Consider the following 21,977-nt stretch of genomic DNA (forward strand, 5'->3'; position numbering starts at 1 on the left):
AGTCCCACCTGAGATCCTCAGCTGGGAGAAGAGTGAGGTGAACAGCTCTGCAAGCACAGAGCTTCAAAAGTGTGCTCTTAATGAGCCTCATCCAAAGTCCATTTGAAGTCAAGGAGACTTTAATGGGGTGCCACACAAGTGTATGGGCCTGCCTGGCTATATTCCCTTTGCAGGACTAGGGCCAAAATAAGAACATAACACCCATATTGGGTTAGACCAAAGGTCCATTTAGCCCAGTATCCTGTCTTCTGACAGTGGCCAATGCCAAGTGCCCCAGAGGGAATGAACTGAACAGGTAATCATCAAGCAATCCATTCCCAGCTTCTGGCAAACAAAGGCTAGGGACACTATCCTGGCTAAATAAGGAAGAGTTTTGTAGTTTTAACATTAGTATTTTACCTTTACCAGCCTAGAGTCTCACAGTGGTTCCTTCTGGCTTTAGACTCTATGAATCTGTCCACTTTTGTTGGACTCGTTTGTTCTTTGGTGTGTAAAGGAGAGGAGAAAGCATACGGATGCTATCTATCAGTGTCGTTTTCCCCTCTGCACAGTGCTCACACACAATCTCAAATGCTATTTACCTTTATTTATTGGGAGGTGCCTATAAATCTATACATGATACAATTTAGGGATTTTATACTACTGATGCATGTGTGTGACTCTAGTTCAAGCTAAGAGCTCTTCCTATGAGAAAATAGACCGCTAACTACTCTGGTGATCATTTGAAGGTTTACAATAATAGGATACTTTTAGTAGCAACATTTAAAACTGAGTTGTGTTTGATAGAAAAGAAACAGTAATATTTCATTAGTAGCCATAGTCTAGACAACAAATGAAAAGTCTGTTCCCGTAAGGTGGTTTGGATCCTCAATTCCCATTGATTATAATGAGAATTAATGGCACTCCACACCTTCCAGCAAGTGCTTGGAAAACCACAGAGTTGGTCCCAAATACTTAAACAAGAAAGAAAGGGCTGGATACTCTGCAAGCAACCAGCCCCTTTGTGCTGCTCAGGTGACACACAGGAACCGGATCCTGGCTGTAAATGGCCAGTGAAATATATCCCTTGTTGAAGGGAGCTACCCAATTATGTAAGCTTGGTAGAAGCAACTTCTGAGCCAGCTGCCATCCACACCAGCGAAGAGAGCATGAAGTGGCGCTCCTCTGATCTTCTATTGGCATAAGGGTGCCCTATCTGACTCTGGAGACAGGTTGATGCTGAATAAGAGAGCCAGGAATCAGGGAACCACATCCAGCTCCCGGACAGCCTCCACTTCCCCTGTGCTGAGCCAAGTCAAAACTCTATTTTGCATACACACATTAGCGGCACTCATTAGACAGCTTTCTTCCATTGGTTATACAGTACTTACCTTTATTACAATGTATCATAGTCACCCTTTATTGCCACAAGTTGTAGTATGCGTTTGAGAAAGGAAAATTATTTTGTATAAAAGGTAAATAAATATAAAGGGCAAAATCCAGCCCATTCCTATACAATTGCCTTACAAAAGCCAAGTCATCACACCCAAGTACCTAAAACACCTGATACAAAGCCCAGCAAAGTCAATGTGAATCTTCTATTGATGTCCATTGACTTCACTGGGCTTTGGATTAGGCCAAAAGCAACCACATGTGGAGGGAATTGCATTGTGGCTCGCAAGAGTGCACTAACAGATAAGCCCCGCTAATGAGACAGGACACATGCCACTGCAACCAGAAGCATGATTCAGGGAAAAGTGATGTGCTGGTCGAAAATCCAACAGGGGTTATGTTGCAAGAACAAGATGGCTCTGCTGGCAGTGCACTGTGCTCCTGAAGATATCTGTAGCAAAACAAACAAAACAAACTCCACAGTGTATGCATCCTGCCCCGTGATAGAAAGACTTCTCTGCCACTGGGCACATCTGGCAGCATGTTTTTGTATGGGGTTTAGCCTACAATGTGCTGACTGACTGAAATATTGTGACAATTTGGCCTGATATGTTTAATTTCACAATGGAAGCCCTGGTTCTCATTTCAGAGACACCAGTTTTAAATTGGGCTAACTCTCTTGACTTCAATTTATGCCAGAGTCAGTGAGATGAGAATTTGACCTGCTGCAACACCTAGTGGGAGGAAGTACTACTCAGTATGAACAAAGGTTGAGGTTTTGGTCCCTAAATGTATTTTGAAAGCATTTTATACTAAAAAAATCCTCCCGGAACTAAAATTATTGGAGAAATTTATTCTTAGACTATCATGTTGCTCAGTGAACATAGGCTCATTATAGTCAACAGTTCTGAAATCAGCTGCTGCACATATATGCATTGAGGATGCCCTACTGACTGATCCCACAAATACATTGTCAAGTGTCTACCAAGAGAATTACTGGATTCTTATTTATTACAAAGTTCTATCCCTGGAATACACCATAGTGGAAAACAGAAGGATATTCCATGTTTCCTTACGGACTCACTTATGAAAAAGATGCCTTTGTCGCTATTCATAACTATCTGCATTTATGAGTAATGGAATTCTTCCTCACATGTAAGGATAAATGGACAGTATATGACATAATCAACAAGGATGTATTTCAGTGGGGCTTTTAGTAAGTGAAACATTGTAGTTTGGAAGTTATCTTGAAGATCAAATCCCTAGTCAGAAAGCTATTTTGTTGCCTTCATTTTCCTTTCTCAAACCCATGAAGGCTTAATTGGCAGCTAACTTACATTGTGATCTTCTAGCTTTTTAGAATATTCTTTCTTGTAGCAGACTTTTCTTTAATGAGCATTTCCTCAAGGGAATTAATTATTACCTTGACTGGTGTATTCATATGTTTCCATCAGGAAGTTTTATAAATTACCAAACTCTAGATAAACTGTGCAACCATAAAAATCACATGGAGTCTCTGTACCCACATCTAACCCCATTAAATCAGGTGTGTTTTGTTTTGTTTTATGCCAGGGTCTCTCTCTCTCCCTGTTAAATGACAACATTCAAACTCATTTGCAGCTAATATCTAATGTGAATGTGCTGTGGCACAATTATGGATTTATAGCAACGACGCTAGGAGAAGAAACACATGTCACGGAGTGAGATGAGTTCAAATGAATGAAAAGCTTCATCACTGCATGAGCATAATTTCTGCAGAGAAAATGCTCATTACAGACCTGACTCTTCTACCTTGTTTACAGTTTATGCAGAGCTTTCAGAAATACTCTAACTGTGCAGCACTCTGGGGGAAAAAAATAGTCACAGTAGCAGTCACCGTATTAACAGGGGTTCAAATCCTGGGCTCCGTACTTCAGTTGATATAAGGACTAAGAGTAACACAAAGCGGTAAGAGTGTGACTTTGCCTCAAACACAGAGGAAGTGGTAGCACACAGTTGTGCTGCTCCAGAAGCAGATCAGGGACCAGATTATGAGTCAGAGTCACAATCCTGCCCCTGATTTCCCCCTTGCTCCAGAGGATAGGTAATATGCACTGGTCTCTAAGCTTGGCACAAATCAGTACCCCGTCTAAGAAGGCCAGCAGGTTGGGAGGGAGGTGGGGAACAAGTTCCATCCACTCCCTGCCTACGTAGTCAGGAGTGGATGTAGTGGTCTTACTGAGGTTGTCGAATTGAGATACGAGTAGCCCACCCAGAGGAGGAAAGAGGTATCTCACACCACCTATACACCGCTTTACTCCCCTGGGTGAGAATGTGCTATGGATCACAACTGTGTAAGGACCTCAGAACATGGTCTGAGGAAACAATGGTAAAGTAACATTATAGTAATCAACAGCAAGAAAAATCAGTAATTAAGGCTGCCACATCATTTTTAACTCATTCCATGTTGTCTAATAGCAGCATAGATAATACATAAGATCATACTGTGCTGGATGATATCAGTGCAATAACTGAGGACAGTGACATGGTTTAGGACAGTCTATCTTTGAATTTCTCTGTGTGAGTGGGTGGCACTCCCACCCTGCCAAAAATATGTGACACCATAAGGTCAAACTGACTCTTTCCTAGGGCATAGCTTTATTGATAACCCAAATAACACTAACAGATCTACACTTCAGCTGATGTTTTCTTTCCAAGCCTGATTGTACCTATGGTTTCCTAAATGATTGCCCTGCCCATACCCTTAGTTTTCTCGGCCCAGAGGGTCACTCCCACATTTCTGAGATGGAGTTGAAGTTCACACGCCACACACCTACTTCAGTGAGTCAGCTCAATAGCTTTATGTAGGATGATAAGTCCTGCTAAAAGGATGGATCAGAGACTGTGTCCTTATGCTGTTGCCACTGGGGGCTTGTCTTCACTGCAGAATTAACTCAAGTTATAACTTGAGCCATAGCCACGCACTAAAACGTTTAACTCGAATGCGATGGTGCTTTTAACTTAGCCCATCATGGGTATAGGCTAATGTTCGAGTTAGCAGAACTTAGCAGCTGCTAACGTGGCCACTTTGTGATGTGGACGCAGGCTAGCTCCACTGGAGTTTTACTGGTTCTCCCACATCTCCCTGTAATTCACCCCATGTGTTTGGAAAAGACAGATAAGTTCTCTCACAAGTCACTGGCAAAGAATTCATTGAGCAGCTCAACTGACTGCAGTGCAAAGACTCATATAAGTAGTGCTACGCTTTCGTGGTAGTGCTGGTAGTCAGTGTGGCCACTCACTCTAGTGAGGGAAAGTCAGGTGAAGACACTTCAGTATAGATAACTCGGGTTAGCTGTTCGGTGAGAACATTCCCTTGGACTCACACATTTCGTGTTACTTTATGCTAATATAATTTGGGGGGAACAATTATAAGTGTTTTACAATTATCAGGACAAATCCTGGCCCTCTTCTGTGCAGGAGTAAGGGACATATTAGCCTTTTACTCTCACACATATGTTTTATGCTATCTAGGTGCAGTGTAGCTTGTATTTAAGGTATTAATAGCTTCTTTTTTATGCCTTCAGTACATTAAAAACTGAGTCATAGGAGGGATATCTGATGTCAGTCTGCCCTGAAAAGTACAGCAAAAATCTGAATAGTGATAGCAATGTATATAATTCCATAACACATGCAGTGGAGAGATGTCCTTTTTAACATTTATGTCAAATGTTTCATATTAGGAATTGTACAGCTTATATGCCTATTTTTTAGGACTTGGCCTATATTAGAATCATAGATTATTAGGGCTAGAAGGGACCTCAGGAGGTCACCTAGTCCCCTGCTCAAAACAGGACCAATCCCCAAATGGCCTCCTCAAGGATTGAACTCATAACGCTGGGTTTAAGCAGGCCTGTGCTCAAACCACTGAGCTACCCTCCCCCTCATTGTTGCCCCCAGGGCTGCCCGGGAGGGGGGAAGTGGGGCAATTTGCCCCGTGCCCCGCTGGGGCCACCATGAGAGTTTTTTGGGGGCCCCTGGAGCGGGGTCCTTCACTCGCTCCGGGGACCCCGAAAAACTCTCACGGGGCCCAGGCCCGCTGAGCTTCTTCTGTTCCCGGTCTTCGCCGGTGGGAGGTCCTTCTGTTCTGGGGTGGAAGGACCCCCTGCTGTCGAATTACTGCCGAAGCGGGACCCGCCACTGAAGTGCAGCTGGGTCTTTGGTTGTAATTCGGCAGCGGGGGGGGGCCCTTCCATTCCAGGACCCACTGCCAAAGTGCCCTGAAGACCCGCGGCGGGGGCCCCCCACCGCCAATTACCGCCAAAGACCCGGCTGCACTTTGGTGGCAGGTCCCGCTTCCACGGTAATTCGGCAGTGGGGGGCCCCCACCACGGTTCTTCAGGGCACTTCCGCGGCGGGTCCTGGAACAGAAGGACCTCCCGCCACCAAAGACCCCAGGTCCCTGGAATCCTCTGGGCAGCCCTGGTTGCCCCTTTTAGATCTGAGCAGCTAATCAAAATTCAGAGTTGGGAGTAGAAATTGAGATGGATTCTGGTATTTTCTTTGAAGAAATCTTGCTTATTTAGAAGGACATTACAAAGTCCTGCTTCTGCAAATGAAGCAGCAACCCAAAACAGAGGATAACTTCTTTGCTTTCAGCCCCCAGGCAGTTTAGCCAAAACCAGGCCCAAAGCTCTCTCTAAACTTCTCCCCAGGACATATTATGCTTACAGGCTCCTACTTGGCTTTCTTCAGGCTCTCTGTCTTTTTCTGGTTCTGTCTTCTCCCCTCCCTCATAACAAACACACATCTTTACCTAAAAAAATACTCAGCAAAACCCCGTCTGCCCATACATTCCAAAACTCCTGGGTGAGTTCACATAATCCTTTTGTATTAGGTGGGGGTTTATGCTTACCTTATCCTTACCATTATGTTAATTGAAGTTCATAGACATCAATTTTCATGAGGTTTAACAAGATTTCCCCAAGCTCCTAACATTATTCTGTCTTTAGCTGTACCTAAAATAGCTACTTCCGTCCATAATTTCCCACCATTGCTAACACTGGTTGAATTCTGGCTCCGCTAGTGAAAAATATTTATCCAAACTTTTCCATATTTTAAAATTGGGTTTAAGTTTAGTTCTAGAAAGGGACATTTCAGAGTGGTGGGATTTTTCTGAACATATCCACCCATCCTTATTCTCATCAAGAATGACTGATTTTTGGATAGCGTTATGTGCTAACCAGTAATGAGGGAATAATGCAAACATTACTAGTGAAAAATAGCTAGAGAAATCTCTTTTTAAAAAAATTTAAGGTCTCCTCCCAAGTGTGACTCTTCCTACATGACTTTGGCTTGCTCACTTCTGAGGTGTACTGTAGGGGAAGGGTTTAAAGTTTTCTGAATTTGCACGTCTTTGGTGGTCAAAGACAAAATTCTCTGTTTTCTATATATTATGGGGGCACACAAGGAAAAAAAACACACACACACAAAAAATAGGCCTAGGGCATTTAATATTTTATTCTCATGCACATACTTAAAAAAAATAAAAAAAAAATCTTGTGATGTAAACCAGTCAGTTTGGCAGCCTGAGTTGAAGCACTAAACCGAGTAAGGCAAATTGGTTTCCAGCAGTTTCGAAACAAACCTCAGGAGATGGCTGCCTCTGTACAAGCAAGCTAAGTTGTGCTTTACACTTATGACATTAAAGTCCAAACCTCAAATCAGTAAATGAGCATCTGAGGAAAGCTAATAAGAACTACAGGTAAATAACTTTAAATCTGCACTGTACAGATTCTGAACTGGATTTTTCTCTAAAGATTTATTAAGTCTTGAATGTCCAAAATGTATAGTGGAGTAAAATTCATTAGGTAGTGGTACTAGTCTGGGTGTCTGGGCAAGTCATTCAAGGCAGAAGAGTGTAGATAAAATACAGTGGGGAATGCAAGAATTTATTTTTCTTACTTTGCTCTGTGAAGAGTGAATGCAAACTTAAACTGCTTTAATGTTTGCTTGGTTTGACTCTTAACTCTTTCTGGTTAGGCTCAAAATACAGTATGCACTAGACCAGGGGTGGCCAGCCTGTGGCTCCAGAGCCGCATGCGTCTCTTCAGAAGTTAATATGCGGCTCCTTGCATAGGTGCTGACTCTGGGACTGGAGCTACAGGTGCCAACTTTCCACTGCTCAACCCCAGACCCTGCCCCCACTCCACCACTTACCCCAAAGCCCCCTCCCCTTCCTGCACCCTCCCCTGAGCCTGCTGCTCCCTTGTTCCTCCTCCCTCCATCCCAGAGCCTCCTGTACACTGCAAAACAGCTGATCGCGGCAGGCAGGAGGCACAGGGAGGGAGGGGGAGGTGCTGATGAGCAGGGCTTCTGGCGGGCAGGAGGTGCTGGGGTGCAAGAGGGGTGCTGATGGGGGCAGCCGATGTATTTCCATGGCTCTTTAGCAATGTACACTGGTAAATTCTGGCTCCTTCTCAGGCTCGGGTTGGCCACCCCTGCACTAGTCACATCTTATGACTAATTATAAAGGCAGAAAAATATTAATTCTTTCACAGCTGAGTCTGAAGAATCACTGTCTGAGGATCATCTAGAGGAACTGCCCCCTTCACAAACTGTGCGCTGAAGTTTTTACACTTATTTCAATAGGAGGCATTTATTTGAAGGAGCTCTGCTATTAGCAGCCTGGTTTCAGTTAAAAGTCTGTTCATTTATGTCTTTTTGCGTGAGGATTTCATGTCATGGATCTTATAAATCACATCAAGCTACTTCGCATAAATTTTCTTAGATGAGATTCAATAAAGTTTCTTTTGAGTAAATTGTGTTTTTAGCAAAGACCCAGTTAAAACAGGTCTGGGTTAATTTCAGATTGTCTTTCCCACTTTTAAAACTATTTGTGTGAGAGAGAATGAAAATTTAACATCTGATTTTCAAAAAGGTGTGTAGATAACAATACACCTATTTTGTGCTTGCATTTAACACAATTTCATGTGCAAAATGGATGTTAGCATAGACAAAGGACTAGTGCATCTAACTTTCCATTTGCCCAAAGAGTACCCTGTTTTGTGTATATAATCGTGGAAATTGTCTGCACAAAGTAGATACTCAATTGCACTCATTTTTTCTTTTTTATTGTGTTTACTGAAAGTTTTATATTATATACACAAACATAACTTATTCAGTGCAAATAAAAATATACAAAGATAATAAAACAGAAAAATGCAATTGAGAAACATACCCACAGATCACAGGAACCCCTTGAAACTGAATATACTGCAGAAAAAGGAAACAGAATTAAATTAGGAAAACAGGATTAGAGAAGAGAAAAAAAATATTTTTTTTGCAGTTTTAAAATCTTACAGTCCATGAAAGGTGTGAGATTGACAGACACAAAGACTAAAATCCTCTCATATCCACAGAAGAGATGCAGCACAGAGAGAAATATTTCAAGCTTCTTCACTCCCCACCAATGTGTCTCACCTCTAAACTGGAGATAGCACCTCTGATCATGAAATAGTAGCCCACTCTTCTTGCCCATTCAATTTCTTCTCTCTGCTGAGATTTACAGGGAGGATGCTAATTTGTGTTAAGGTGGTTTTGGGATGAGCACTGCTGTCCTTTCAGAACTGCAGTGGGACCACCCAACTCATTTCACATAGGCCACCATGCATCCATCAGATGGCAACAACTGTTGATCACTTCCCGCTTGGGTAGGATTCACATTTTGTCACCAGTTTTGTTAAAAAATTTGCTTATTACAAATATGCAAATAGCTGAGGTATTGAATTCTCCTTTTCTTTCACTGTGCCTCAATCTGTCATACTGAACGTTATGACTGTGGATTATCCTGGAGTCCCCACTAATTAAAGATTAATTTTTGATTAAAGATTATGTCATGTGATGAAACCTCCAGGAATACATCCTGCCAAAATCAGCAGCCCTAAGTGCAGGAGGGTGGAGAAGTAAAATCAACTCAATCTTGGGCCAACGTGCAGGACTGCTGCAGAGATACAGCCCCTTGTTACCCTACAGCCACTGTTCTACCCTATGGGCTGGACAGCAGCTGCAGCCCCTCCACACTAGCTGTTGGGGTGATTGGGGCTTCTGGATCAACAGCTTCTATCCTGTCCCACTGCCAGCTCCAGGGTTCACACAGTGGAAAAGAGGTGGTGATACTTTTCCAAGCTCCTCCCACAAAATAATCTCTGCCCACAAGAAGCTGCTAACGGTAGTCTGTGCAGATGTTCAACATATGATTATGTTCCCTGGGTTGCTTGGGTTCAGCAGCTCTCCCTCAGTGGGGTCTATGTACACCCATGAGCTCTGCTGGGCTCCCTTTTGAGGGGGCACCAATGCCCTAATGGACTCTGCTACGCTCCTTGAGATTGGCTTCTTCTTGATTGGGGGTTGGAAAAAAAGGGACAGTATCTCCTAAACCCACTCACTGAGGATGGCAAAGTGAGCTGTCATGCACAGTAGATTGTGCAGATCTTCGTAATATGATCCCTCCTCACTTTTCTCAGATATGTGAGGAACCATGAAATTGTTAACAATGTTGACATTTACAGTATTATCATTAGACATGTGAGTTCTCACTCACTGCAATGAATTGGGCAGATCACACCTCTCCGTGCTATTGTTCTAGTTTCTGGTTGTGCAGACTGATATCACTGCAGCAGCTACACTGAGTTCAAGTTTTTCTAGCTATTTTAGCAATCACAGAAGCTGGAGACTTACTTTCTTTTTCAAATGACAGCTTAGGTTCATATTGAAAGCTGTTGGTATGTCATCCTGGCCCATACCCACTGAATATGAGCCTTTCCCAGTGCATACCAATTATAGTTTTCTGCATCAAACTTTCATCTAAGGGGTGTGCAGGGTCTTCCTAAGGTCTCCCTGCATGGCACCAATGGGTCTCCAGTAGTGCAGACAGCCCAGTGCTGGGCCTGGCACCACAAATGAATTTTGTCCTACATGCACGTCCCAGTCATTTTTATGCAAGCTTGTGCAGAGAATTTTGTATAAAAAGAAATACTGCCACTGGTAAGCTAAATATGTTCACGAGGAACTCTATTACATATTACATAGGCCAGATCCTTAGGTCTTGCTGAGCTGTGCTCAGTGCAAGACCTGTTGCATGTGGAAAGCGGCTCCAAGGCAACTTTTCCACACACTCCCAGTGCTGGAGTCAGGCAGGAGCCAAGTCAGCCCCTGGCAGAATTTAAAGCAGTCTAAGAGCTACTTGCATCTACCTGGCCCTGCAGATGAGTGTGCACTGCCATTCACATTAGTGTGCGGCGCAGTAACTCCCCCATGCGGATGCCACTGGTGCAAACTAAAAGGTACCTTGCTGGTGTTAACATAGTCCTAAGGAGGACCCCATTAATGTGAATTAGGTACCTTTTACTTCACACCCACAGAGTCTGCGTGGGAGAGTTAGAGCTCAGCATGCTAGCATGTGGCAATTCACGCCCCTGTAGTGCAAATTGCAGGGCCATGCAGACAAGCCTAAACTACACCAGAAATAACAATCCCTTAGAGACTGTTCCAGTAGCTAGAAACTTCTGGGATGCAGTATGCTTTGGATACCCCCAGCCCCACCAACACCTCTAGATTGTCCTGGCATGTCTCTGAAGCTGGGTTGAAGTACTAGAGGTGGGAGGCATTATTTCAACTACACTAGTTTTATGCCAGTTGGGAATTCCCCAACACCAGAGGAATCCCCATCTGCCTGTTTAGGGCAGCTTTCCGCGCAGCTACTTTGTGCTGCCTGGCTAGCACTAACCAGCCAGACATGGGGGCCAAGCACTGGGGCCTAGATGCTAGACTATAATACTTATTACTGTAAAGATTTAATTGACATTGCATCAAGTCTGAATAAAAAATTCAAAGATAACGGAAGTATCAAATTAACATGCAGTTTCATAGTATGTGCTACATGCATTGTATGGCTGCCAGAGAAAATCCCATTTCAATAGTGAGTTGGTAACCTGATGCATTTTTAAAGGCCATTCATCCTGAGAGATTATGAATTTATATTGCCTTAGGTTGTATTCCATCATTACAAAAGTGCTAGAATCCTCCTTAAAGTTTGTTTTACCTGTAGAAGCACTGGGAATTTTGTCTCCTACACTAAATTCACTAACCCTGGCGTTTTGACATTTGAGAAGAATCTTTGGTTTTACCTGCCGCAGGAAAAAAATTAGAAAGAGAACTTCTTTTAATAATGCAACTGGTGGTTCCACTTATTCAGTAGCCCCAAGCCAATGACACCTTTCCTTATTTTATATACAATCCTCTTCAGATATAAAGGTATGCAGTTAAATGATTAAATCAGTGATCAAACTGTATTCTCTTTTATTTTACTGAGACCTTTCTTAGCAAGGTGTTTGCTCCAAACATCTTCCCCCCAAGATTTTTGAACATAGCATGTTCTGTGAGTAGGGGTAAGTGCGTACAGGGGGGCTATGTGTAATTGTTGCACATTATATTATTGCTCTCCTGTTGTATCTAAAATAAGTAATTTTCATGTAGCCCTAGCATACTTCGTTTCAACATTTCTGAAAGCTTTATGTCTACAATCACACTTATCTACAGCTTGGCTTGTACCTTGGTATTTTTTCTGCAAATTTTTATTCAATTAAAAAAATGATTTTACTTTTCCTGCATTCCTGCCCCTTTTTCTGTTAGCTTTCCATTATTATTCCAGTGAATGTATTTTTTGGCAGGAAGTTTCAAAAAAACAGAATTTTGAGCCGATACAAGACAATATCTGAAAAAAGTGCATTTTTAGGTCACTGTAGATCTGGCCAAGAAGGGCTGACATGGACAAATCCAAAGGAAAGAGAAAGCTTTATCAGCCCTGAGCCATCTGACACTAGTGACTCATCAGTACATTTGGCATGCCATGAAGAGTGTTATTCCTACATCCTTAGTAAAAAAACAGAATTCTCCTTCTAATTCTGAATTCAGACGAAGGAGCTCATTCATATTTTCTAGCAGTCTAAGATGGAGGACCTTTCTAAGGACCTTTTCTAAGCAGTCTAAGATGGAGGACCTTCTGTACCACTTCTGTTTAATGTGGTAACTTTTGGTGGAATGCATGAAGTTGGCGGGTCTGTTTCTTTCTAATAGGAGAGACTTCCTAGCCATTTAGAATTTAACAAATATCTCTTCTAAATTGCACACCTTGAGGCAATTTTTGTGTTCAGGATTCTCATAATTTTTTTTTCTCATGATCTCCAGCATCAAGTTATGGAAAAAGATGGACAAAATATTAAGAATGTAGTTAATCAGATTTCTTCTTATGGTATTCAAGTACCTACTATTTATGTTCTGGAGAGTGGGGGAGAATTCAAAGTGGTCACTAAACAGTCTAGGCTTTGAGAAATTTTAATTGGGTGTCTATCAGCTACCAAGTATGGGGGGGTCTTTACTACACACTCTTTCAGAAGCTGTGCCACAGAGGTTGCATAGACCTTGATGACTTGCATAGGCAAGAAGGCTTGGCACACTGGAATAAACTACTTCATAGGAGAGTGAAGGAAGGGTGGTCTTCATAGCTAGATGGATCCAAGAAGATCCTTCTTTGCAGAACTGCATCCCAAGCCAGGAAAGCTTTGTTAGAAGGGAGGGAGATATTGAGGGGGCCGATAAATATGCCCTCAGCTCCATCTGGAGTTTACCTCAGTCTGGAGTCAGAAGTTGGGGTTTAGCAGGCATGATGAGCAGGCAAATGTTCAGTGTCATGTCCAGAGGGAGACAGTTGCTACACCACAGCTGGCTACCAGGATGTGTTCCTGTGGTGAGTGAACCCCTTTGCAACCTGAAGATTGTAAACAGAAGGTGATATAATAGAATGAGAAAATTATTTGGTGGAGAGAAAAGGTTGGTGACTACTACATATAACACGACTACGGCAATACTGCAAACAAATTATTTTGCATTATTCTCAGGGGCGTATTAAATAAATATGTATTTTTCATCTAACAGGGGTGGGAGAAGCTCCATTCCTGGAAATGAAAAAATAGAATAGTATTTTTGGAGGTAAATTGACCTAACTTACTTGTGCCTCTGCTTTTCTCAGCCACTTGAGAGTTATGCTGTCATCCCAGCTTCGTGGCAATAAGTATTAAGTATACTTTACTTTTACTCATGATTTATTTTCAGTTATAACATTCTTGGATGCTGTGGAACCTGGCTGCTGCAACACTGCGTGTATGTGATTTATAAAAGGGTGTGCATATGTATATAGAAATTCCACCTTCTACTGCAACAGAAGACTTATCAGCGCCAGATTCCTAAAACAGCATCTTGCCACAGCTGTACATCTTACAGCACTGGAGGTAGGAATGACACAGAGAACACAGACATGTGGTGTATTGTAACAACCTTCCTGATGATCAGGGAGTGTCACTGACCTGTTTTTCATCCTCTTAGCACCAGATGGACAGTCTAGAAATAAACAAATATTTTGGTTCTAGATAAAATTCTTGGGAAAGGTCAAGGAATATAGAATATTGGAAAAGAGACAGTGGAGTGTGAGCCATACAATAAATGTTACCATGTGGAATGTGAACCACCTGACTAAATCAGATGCCTCTAGAGAGGGAAAAAAGGAAACAACAAATACCTTTATATCCCTTGGAGCCATCAAAGGAAGCCTGCAATGCATGGCATCAGGTTTAATATCTGATGTGTTTGCATCTCTGATGTGGGGAGTAAGTTAGAATTCCTGCTACCAAAACAGAATTGTAACTCTTACAAGTTAACAGTGCAGAGGTCACATAGCTATACCATGGCCTTATCTTATGCCAGATGGCGTGAGGAAGCATAATTGTTTCCCTCACCCCCCCCCCCAACATTAGGAAAAGCAATAACAGATCCAGACTAATTCTCTATCTCTGTATTTGGAGAGGTTAATTTTAGGCCTTTGCCAGTATAAACCTATGGACTATCCATACCCAATCTAGTTAGTTCAAATTAAATCTCAATGCATTTCCTTCATTGTTCATTGTTATGTTAATAAGTGTCTTATTTACAATAGTATTTCAGGAAAAACATAAGAAATCTGGTAAATAACTTGAGAATCTCCTTTTAATTTTTTAGGAGAAAGATTTCTAAGAGGTCTAACAATGGGTCAGATCATTCCTCTACCTGCGACAAACCTTCACAAGGAACAGGGAACTTCCTTGAGGAGTTTTCTCTGCACCATTCAATCAGAGAGGTGTGAGTGCATATTTTTCTCTTTCTCAGCTGCCCCTTTTGAAATATACAAGGTGTTCGGACCAGAGAACCAGGAAATCTCAAGAGATCTGCCAGAGACCAGACATTTCTGTATAGAGACCAAGTGATTCTGTGTTAAGTCCAAAGTTGATTTAAGTGAGTTACAAAGGGATCTCACTAAACTGGTCAACTGGGCAATAAAATTGCAGATGAAATTCAATGTTGATAGGTGTAAAGTGATGCACATTTGGAACACATAATCCCAACTATCCATACAAAATTATGGGGTCTAAATTAGCTGTTACTAATCAAGAAAGAAATCTTGGAGTCATTGTAGATAGTTCTCGGAAAACATCTCCTTAATATATAGAAGCAGTCAAACTCCTAACAGATATTAGAAACCATTAGGAAAGAGATAGATAAGAAGACAGAAAATATCGTAATGCCATTAATAAATCTATAGTACCCCCACAACTTGTGTGCAGGTCTGGTTGCCCCCTCTCAAAAAACATATTTTAGAATTGGAAAAGGTACAGAAAAGAGCAAGAAAAATGATTAGTGGTATGAAACAAGTTCCATACATGGAGACATTAGAAAGACTGGGATGGTTCAGCTTGGAAAAGAGATGATTACGGGGGGGATATGATAGAGGTTTATAAACTCATGACTGGTATGGAGAAAGTAAATAAGGAAATGTTATTTACCCTTTTGTATAACACAAGAACCAAGGGCCACCCAATGAAATTAATAGGGAGCAAGTTTAAAACAAACAGAAGGAAGTACTTTTTCATACAACACACAGTCAATCTGAGTGACTTGTTGGGGATGTTCTGAAGGCCAAAAGTATAATTGGATTAAAAAATAATTAGATACGTTCCTGGAGGATAGCTCCATCACTGATTATTAGCCAGGATGGTCAGGGGCACAACCTCATTCTCCTGGTGTCTCTAAACCTCTGACTGCCAGAAACTGATATTGGACAACAGGAGATAGATCACTTGATAATTGCCCTGTTTTGTTCATTCTCTCTGAAGCATCTGGCACTGGCCACTGTCGGAAGACAGGATACTAGGTTAGAAGGAGCACTGGTCTGACCCAGTATGGCCATTCTTAGGTACTTGTGTTATGTTCTTATGTGTTGCCTCCCAGCTCCTAGCAGTTCTTTCTCATCCTTGGCAGCACAGTTCCAGTGGAGTTATGGTGAAAGGGCTTCCAGCTCATGGTGATCAGACAGCAAGTATGAAAAAATGGGACGGGGGCTGAGGGTAATAGGCACCTATATAAAAAGTCCTATAAAATTGGGATGTAGTCACTCTATTCCAACTGCTAGCCACTACCCCAAAACATTGCCATGGCATGGAGGGACTCCACACAATGGTTAATACAGCCAGTGGCTGTATTTACTTCTGACCAGCTTCTCTGGCTGTATTGGAGGGGAAAACACACTAGTCCTCCCAAGTCCATGCATGCTCTTCCTCCCCAAGCCACTTTCCAGAGCTAGATCCCTGACTTTTCAGAGCATGCCAGAGATGGTAGGTGAGGGGAATATTGCCTGAGTTCTTTTTCCACACAACAGAGTGTCCCCTCCACACACAGAGATCATGAGGGAAGATGATCTAGGCCAATCTTACTATAGCTTTTCTGGTCTTGTATGTTGTGAAGAAAAAACTAACTGTAACTTTAGAGATATCCCATGTGCCTATTTTGTGGGATTTTTTATTTATTTATACAATTGAGATGAAGCTGAGAAACCTCACACCAGCATGAAAAGGTTAAAGAGAGTCTATGGGCCCAGCTGGCCCTGCCCTGCTATACCTGTAGCCAATGCCAGGCCTGGGAGGAGAAGACAAGGAGAGAACCTGGCCCAGTTCAGGGCTAACTGGTGAAGATGAAGGAGCAAGCTGCTTCTTTACGTGAGGGAAGCATCACTAGGAGCCTGAGAGCCACCAGGGAAGAAGTACCGCATCTCTGATCAAGGAGAACTCAGCAGTAAGTGAACCATGAGATTGAACTATAGAGATATTGTGGGTTTGGGCCCCTCCAATCTTAAGTCCACTCCACCCAGAGGACCCTGAGACTGTGGCAAGATAGAGCAAAAGGCCCACAAGTGGGCACTATGTGAGCCGAGCCTTTTTAGCAGCAATGCCTCTGAGAACCCTAATAAAACTATCTAATTTATTTGATTGGAAATTACCCAGCAGTGGCTTATGTAATTTTTCATTTTCTGTGCTGATTCTTCCGAAGCATCACTGAATATGTTGGCAAGTTGTTGACCCAGTTCAGCTTCTTTGAACTTTCTGTGCCTCATGCCAGTGTGAAAGAGCATTTCACAAGAAAGAAGCTCTGGAAGGCGAATGCCAATGCAGTGCTTTGTTAATCCCGGGCACACAGAGAAGTCAGCCAAAGCAAAACAATACAACAGTTTCCACCTCCTAGAGAGGTGGTGAAATGTCCTTCCCTAGAAGTTTTTAAGGTCAGGCTTGACAAAGCCCTGGCTGGGATGATTTGTTGGGGATTGATCCTGCTTTGAGCAGGGGGTTGGACTAGATGACCTCCTGAGGTCCCTTCCAGCCCTGATATTCTATGATCCTATGATATTTTGGGTGTCTGTGAACTCCAGAATGTGGCTGGAGATCTTGTTTTCCTCATTTCATAGGCAGTCCCATTGCAGTCATGCAATTAAGGAGTGCAGGATTTGTCCCTTGGAAGGAATTAGCTGGAAGTTCTTGGAGTAGCTGAATGGTTGAATTTGGGGGTCATATTTGTGGGGCAGGGGCAGAGAACAATTATGGTAACATCTGTCTCTCCGAACATATTGTTGTGATTTATCCAATCCAGTCTTCCTTTATTAACTTCATTTTCTTCTGTCCTGTCAAAAACTGACATAGGCAACAGGCATCTTTTCATTGTATAAAATGCAACAGAGACAAGGAAGAAGTATTTTGGATGGATAGCTACTTACTTGAAACATCAACACAAGCCACATCAATCTTCTCTGTAAATAAATCACATATTAGAAATTAACAAACTGCTACAAAGGGAGAAAGGATCCCCAACAGAAAGTGAGAGAAAGTAGATATTGTTGTTTTGCCTGGGAGATTTGGAGATTGCCCCCCCCCCATTTCCCCCCCTAGATCTCCATGGGGCAAGCTTTTTGTTTGCTTGTTTTTTATCCTGATGGATCCCTGATTTCATTTCTTGGTAAGAATTCTGGAGATCACCACTGGGGCTGTGCTGGCCTATTCAATCTCCCAGGCTGAATGGCAACTGGAGAGGGACCCTCCCACCCCCCAGCCTATGGAGCTCAGCAGGCACTGGGTATAACTCAATGCCTCCCCAACATCATCTACAAGTACCTGGGGTGGGGTGGGATGGGGTTGGGGGGAAAAACACAGAATCCTCCCATAGGAAGCGGAAGGGACTTAACAGCAGCATAAACCTCATTATGCAGCCGCCATTGAGAAGACAAAGTTATTCAGAATATGTTGGGTCTGCACCATCATGGAGCTCAGCTAGGCCTCATGGCTCCACCAAACATCACAACTCAGAGACTGGCAGCACCTGGATCTGGCTCAATACCGACTGTCAGCAATCTAGCTATATATTTTTTGTACATCCTGTAACCAGAATTGAGGTATCCATAGCCACTGACAGATGGGGTATATCTAGTCCAGTTTCCTAGGATTAGTTTACACTGAGGGCAGCTTAGTTCTAAGTTCAGTTTTGAGGAAGGGTCAATCACAACTCACTAGAGTCCCCTTCTAACCTAAATCATGTTATTGGGGAAGAGTAGGCAGTCTAAACTGGACTGTGCATTGTAATTCAAATACTGTACTAAGCACTCCTCACATACAATATTAAGGACTTTTTGGACAGGCAGATTCACAACTCAAAAACAGTTCAAGTGAATTTCTTCAGAGAAAAGTGCTCAAGGCAATATTTTTTACGGCCCTGTCTACATCTACTGGGGAATGATGCTGCTGCAATCGATGCAACACTGGGGGGAGGGAGGGAAAGGATTGGGTGGGAGGGGAGGGTGCAGAATTTAGCGGATCTAGTGAGGACCTCTAAACTCACCTCAGAGCACTCACTCTGGTACTCCACCACAATGAGAGGATTAAGGTAAATCAATGGGAGAGTAAATCAATGGCAACGTGGTGTGGACACCACAGTAAGTCAACCTAAGCTAAGCTATGTCGACTCCAGCTACATTATTCACGTAGCTGGAGTAGCGTAATTTAGTTCGACTTACCCAGTAGTGTAGACAAGGCCTATGACAGTGTTGGAAGGGAATTATCCAGGTAAATAGCTGCAAAATCACGGTCAGGTTCCTGCCATCCTTACTTGGTGAGTAATCCCACTGAGACTACTAATATGAATAATGTGATATATGTAGTTAAAAAAAGGGGGAGGAGGGAATGCTGCAATTCTCTTTTCTATGTACTGTATCTTTAAATGTATGGAAATTCTGGGTGAGTCTGGTGGGGGCCAGTTTTGGATGCAGTTTATACAGAGTGCTCTCTCTGCTGTACAATTATATTTGTTCGTGCTTTCTTTGTTTTTCTTATTCTCTAAGAGGTCAGACTCAAAGTCTTGTTCTGGTCTGTGTTAGGACATTAACAAGTCAGGACTCTTTGTATAACTAAGGATTACTTGCATGAGTAAAAGGCTGCTGATCAGGCTCAGATTCTCCAAGGAGAGGATATTTGTCAAAGTTAATATTAATGACACCTTTCAAACTAAAATGACAGCCAACGACCATCTAATATTATAGCAGCTGTTTACCATGTAAGTGCTTTTGTCAGACGAATACCTTTGACTCATATCTGTTCATCTTGTATCCTTTTGCATGGGGAATGGGAGTGGAGTAGAAGGCATGATTTCTCATGTTATTGCTAACCTCTAAAGCATATGGAGCCAGAACTAGGAAATCTCAGTGCTAGAGCAAAATATTTAATCTTTTTTATTTTTTTCCTGTCACAGCTTGTAAGTAGTCGGTGTCTCTTAACTAATTGCATTTATTACATGCAGGATTTGCATTTTTGGTTATAATTATGCTGTATCTGCAAAAAGTATTAAAATCAATGAAGTATAGTTGAAGTATAAACCATACCAAAGTCTTTCATTGCTTTGTTTAGTCCTAAACGTATCATTGTTCTTCTGGATTGTGAAGAGAATAGGAGAGTGATGGAATCTTTTGCTGAATTTCAAAATCAAAATCTTGGAGAGCTAAACTCCAACGAAGAAGTTTCTTGTTGTTCCCCTTGGCAGTATGAAGCCACTTTAGTGCAGCATGGTCAGTTTGTAGCTGGAACCGCCGTCCCCAAACATATGGGCGTAGCTTTTCCAAGGCGTACACAATGGCATAGCATTCCTTTTCACTGACTGACCAGTGACTTTCCCTCTCAGACAGTTTCTTGCTGAGAAACACGACAGGATGGAAGTTGTGATCTGTTGCTTCCTGCATGAGCACTGCTCCTATACCACGCTCAGATGCATCCGTGGTTACCAGGAATGGCTTGTCAAAATCCGGGGCCCTGAGCACAGGGTCAGACATGAGTGTTGCCTTAAGTTGGGTAAAGGCCTTTTGACACTCATCAGTCCACTTAACTGCATTTGGCTGGGTCTTTTTGGTCAGGTCGGTTAGTGGGGCAGCGATTTGGCTGTAGTGTGGTACAAATCGCCTGTAGTATCCGGCCAAGCCTAAGAAGGATTGGACCTGCTTTTTTGACCTTGGGACAGGCCACTTTTGGATAGCATCCACCTTGGCCTGTAGGGGGTTTATGGTTCCTCGACCCACCTGGTGCCCCAGGTAAGTCACTCTGTTTTGGCCTATTTGACACTTTTTGGCCTTAACAGTTAGTCCGGCCTGCCTGATGCGCTCAAAGACCTTTTCCAGGTGTAGTAGGTGTTCGGGCCAGGAGTCTGAAAAAATGGCCACATCATCGAGGTAGGCAACTGCAAATTCTCCCAGTCCTGCTAGTAGACCATCTACCAGCCTCTGGAAGGTGGCGGGTGCATTTCGAAGGCCGAAAGGAAGGAAATTGAATTCGTACACCCCCACATGGGTGACGAATGCTGACCTCTCCTTGGCAGGTTCATCTAGCGGTACTTGCCAGTACCCCTTGGTTAAGTCTATTGTAGAGATGAACTGGGCACGTCCCAACTTTTCCAATAGCTCATCGGTGCGTGGCATTGGATAGTTGTCTGGACGAGTTACCGCATTTAGCTTATGGTAGTCCATGTAAAAGCGTATTTCCCCATCTGGTTTAGGTACCAGAACCACTGGAGATGCCCATGCACTGGTAGATGAGCGGATTATACCCATCTGTAGCATGTGCTGGATCTCACGTTCTATAGCAGCTTGGGCATGAGGAGACACCCGGTAGGGTGGGGTTCTGATTGGGTGAGCATTACCTGTGTCAATGGAGTGGTATGCCCGTTCAGTCCATCCTGGGGTGGCTGAGAACAATGGGCGAAGCTAGTGCACAGCTCCTTGATTTGTTGCTGCTGCAAACGTTCCAGGGTGGTTGAGAGGTTCACCTCTTCCACGCCACCGTCTTTTTTCCCGTCGTAGTAGACACCGTCAGGCCACTCAGCATCATCTCCCTGGACTGTAAACTGACAAACCTGTAAGTCTCTGGAATAGAAAGGCTTGAGAGAATTAACATGGTACACTCTGGGCTTTAGTGAGGAATTGGGAAATGCTATGAGGTAGTTCACAGTTCCCAGGCGCTCTTGGACCGTGAATGGCCCTTCCCATGATGCTTCCATCTTATGGGCCTGTTGCGCCTTTAAGATCATAACCTGGTCTCCTACCTTGAAGGAACGTTCTCTGGTATGTTTGTCATACCAGGCCTTTTGCTCTTCCTGAGCATCCTTTAGATTCTCTCTAGCAAGGGCTAAAGAGTGTCGGAGGGTGCTTTGTAGGTTGCTTACAAAGTCCAGAATGTTAGTTCCTGGAGAAGGCGTAAACCCCTCCCATTGCTGCTTCACCAACTGTAATGATCCCTTAACCTCGTGACCATACACAAGTTCAAACGGTGAAAACCCTAAACTGGGATGTGGTACAGCCCTGTAGGCAAACAGCAACTGCTGCAACACTAGGTCCCAATTATTGGAGTATTCGTTGACGAATTTACGTATCATGGCCCCCAAAGTTCCATTAAACCTTTCCACCAGGCCATTGGTTTGATGGTGGTACGGGGTGGCAACCAAGTGATTCACCCCATGCGTTTCCCACAGTTTTTCCATGGTCCCTGCCAGGAAATTAGATCCTGAATCTGTAAGGATGTCGGAGGGCCAACCTACCCTGGCAAAGATGTCTGTTAGGGCCAGGCACACAGTGTTAGCCCTGGTGTTGCCTAGAGCTGCTGCTTCCGGCCATCGGGTAGCAAAGT

General features: G+C 43.1%; 1 long non-coding RNA gene across 1 annotated transcript in view; it reads left to right on the forward strand.

The window, feature by feature from the left end:
- Positions 1 to 18,097, forward strand: part of LOC127045693 (uncharacterized) — a 45,239-nt gene extending 27,142 nt beyond the window's left edge. The window contains exons 2-3 of the long non-coding RNA XR_007772798.1: positions 13,522 to 13,697; positions 14,461 to 18,097. This is a non-coding gene — a long non-coding RNA (uncharacterized LOC127045693). The remainder of the gene's footprint in view (positions 1 to 13,521; positions 13,698 to 14,460) is intronic.
- The last annotated feature ends 3,880 nt before the right edge of the window (positions 18,098 to 21,977 follow it).

The sequence above is a fragment of the Gopherus flavomarginatus genome, chromosome 2 (genome assembly GCF_025201925.1).
Source record: "Gopherus flavomarginatus isolate rGopFla2 chromosome 2, rGopFla2.mat.asm, whole genome shotgun sequence".
NCBI classification, from domain to species: Eukaryota; Metazoa; Chordata; order Testudines; family Testudinidae; genus Gopherus; species Gopherus flavomarginatus.